This window comes from Triticum aestivum, chromosome 3D (genome assembly GCF_018294505.1).
Source record: "Triticum aestivum cultivar Chinese Spring chromosome 3D, IWGSC CS RefSeq v2.1, whole genome shotgun sequence".
Classification (NCBI taxonomy): domain Eukaryota; kingdom Viridiplantae; phylum Streptophyta; class Magnoliopsida; order Poales; family Poaceae; genus Triticum; species Triticum aestivum.
The window spans coordinates 403,406,296-403,409,410 of NC_057802.1; positions in this window are offsets into that span (position 1 = coordinate 403,406,296).

The following is a 3,115-nucleotide window of genomic DNA, read 5'->3' on the forward strand; positions in this document are numbered from 1 at the left end:
GCATTGATTGTGTTCTTCCTTGTTTGCCGGTAATTGTCCCCTCTCAGTAGATGATGTTCCGACGATGAGTTCGATGACACCGATGAAGAACTATAATATCTTCAGAAGTGCCAGGCAAGCAAAACCCCCTTGTTCATTCTGATACAATCCCACTCTCTCGCTCCTGCTCTCTTTTACTGCATTAGGACAACAACGATTCAACTGTTACATGATGCGGTAGTTGAACCCCTTTTCCTCTGCATGACCTGTCATTGCCACAGTAAATAGATGAAACCCACTAGCATGAGTAGGAGTTGTTTGAGACCTGATGTGCCTACTCATTCATGCTTGTTGTCATGCCTGCTACTGCTTAGAGTTGAGTCAGGTCTAATTCATCGGGGATGAATTGGAGGTGTGTGAACATGTTCTACTGTTGAGAGCTAAGTGTGTGAACACGATTTGGTAAAGGTAGCGCTGAGAGGCCATGTAGGAGTACATGGTGGGTTGTCTCATTGAAACCGTCCTCAGGAACTGAGTTCTGTGTTTGTGATCCATGAACAGCTACTACCACGCGTTGGGCCCGAAACCAATGGACCCTCTCGACTTATTAATCGCCTTGATCTCTGTCCAGGAGTTGCAACTAGTTTCTGGTGTTTGTAGGATATGTGTTGGAGGCCGTGCGTAGCGCTGACCCTAGGGGTGGGCTATGATGCGGTAGATACACCATGGCATGGTGTACCGGGCGCCCGTTTGGTGTCTCGGGAACCCTGCACACATCGTTTGGGGCTATGAGCGAAACCTCGGTCGGATCTCCTCGCGGATGGAACACGAATAGGCGATAAACCTCGACTAGAGACTTGTGTGGTTAGTCAGGTCGTGGCCGACTCCCTCGCCAGGCTTCCGCTTGAAGGTTGCCGAGATACACGACGTGTACATGGTGGTAAGTGGCGAGAGCGTGTGTGAAGAAGTACACCCCTGCAGGGTTATAAATGATCAATTCGAATAGTCGTGTCCGCGGTAAAGGACTTCTGGGTTGCCTATACAGTTCATAGACAAGTGAAAGTGGATACTCTAAAATGCGCAAGATAAGCGTGAGTGCTATGGATGGCGTTCTCGTAGGGAGACGGGAGCGGATCCATAGTGGTGTATTGAAATGGTGAATATGTGGACTCGTGTGCGCCACTTCAAAAGAGTTACTTGTAGTAGTAGTTCAGGTTAGCCACTGAGTGAAAGTTGGCTCGCTGCAGTCAAACTTTATTGGTACCGATGCATATGTAGCTAGTTCTGATGTAAGTCTTGCTGGGTACATTTGTACTCACGTTTGCTTAATTTATGTTTTTGCAGAGAGACTTCAGTCTCGCTAGTAGTTCCGTGTGGACTTCGATGTTTGGCTTGATACCTCAGCTACGATCTTGTGCCCTCGGCAGGATCTGATAGATAGTCAGGCTTCTTAGCCTTTTTCATTTGTAGATGTATGTACTCAGACATGTTAAGCTTCCGCATGTGCTTTGACTTGTATGCTTTGAATGTTGGGTCATGAGACCCATGTTTGTAATATCTCGCTCCTCGGAGCCTATTGAATAAATACTTTGAGTCGTAGAGTTTTGTTGTGATGCCATGTTGTATTTACACATATCGAGCATATTGTGTGTGTGATTGAAATGCTTGGTATGTGTGGGATCCGACAACCTAGTTGTCTATCCTTGGTAGCCTCTCTTATGGGGAAATGTAGTCTAGTGCTTCCACTGAGCCATGATAGTCTGCTACAGCCCGGTTCACTGGAGTCCTGCTAGCCCAGCACTACTACTCCGGAACACTTGACTAGCCGGCATGTGATTCAGCTTGTTCCTGTGTCTGTCCCTTCGGGGAAATGTCACGCGGTGACATCCGGAGTCCTGCCTAGCCTGCTACAGCCCGGTTCGCCTGAGTCCTGTTAGCCCAGTGCTACAGCCCGGATTCACACGCTGCTGACCGACATGCTCGATGTTGATTAATGTATGCATGTCCCCGTAAGATAGTGCCACTTTGGGTTCACGACTAGTCATGTCGGCCCGGGTTCGCTGTCATATGGATGCTAGCGACATTATCATATACGTGAGCCAAAAGGCGCAAACGGTCCCGGGCCATGGTAAGGCGACACCCATGGGAATACCGTGCGTGAGGCCGCAAAGTGATATGAGGTGTTACCGGCTAGATCGATGCGACTTGGAATCGGGGTCCTGACAATAGAAAACAATTTGTTTTATCTCAAACCAATTTTTGGCAGACCAGAAACCTATGCCCGAAATCAAATCCGTCCGTGTAGACTCTACGGATTGGGGTACACAGGTGCCCGCATGTCTCTTCTTATGTATTCCGCTGAACTGAGGACATTGCTCGGACATCGGAATACTATGGTTTACCACAGGGAGGATTTCACCGTCCTATTCATAGATACTAGATCGTCCAGTGAACAAATAACGCACCGCGTTTCATGAGGGACATGGGTGCCGGGTTTACTTACCTGTGTTGGCTTTTTCGTTCCGAACAGCAACTCCGCCGCCCATGATCCTCCAGTCGCCAGGCAAGTCATAGTCGTCGCCGCCGCCGCTCGTGATGCTTTCGCCGCCGATGCCGCCCGTGATGTTATCGTCTCTACCGACGCGGGACGAGGATTGCTTATCTCCCCTATCGATCCTACAACCCGGCGAACCTCCTTCTTGCCTCCAAGCATGGACATCTTTTACCCCTTGGGGGCTAGGGTTTTGCTCGGGGCATGATGGTGAATGGGAACGATAAAGATTTGACAAGGTAGTTTTCGAAGGTACCACTTTCAAGGGCCGACAGGTACATTAATTGACTTAATAGTACGATAACACAAATGTTCATAACATTGGAGCAAACAACTTCAGGATAAATCGGCCAAGTTCAGCAGAATTTAAATTACATAAATCATAATGAAACTAAGCTATTCAAAACTAATATCTCCCATGCTGTGCCATTTCCATTTTGTGTTGCATCCTCTCCATCTTCTTGATATTTTCATGGATGGCCAGCATCGCTTGCTTTTCTTTTGCTTCTAGCCAACCCTGCTCGATGAGGTAGATCCGTATCCATACGGCTAAGCATGCGTACGCGTCCATGCACGCGTACGCAA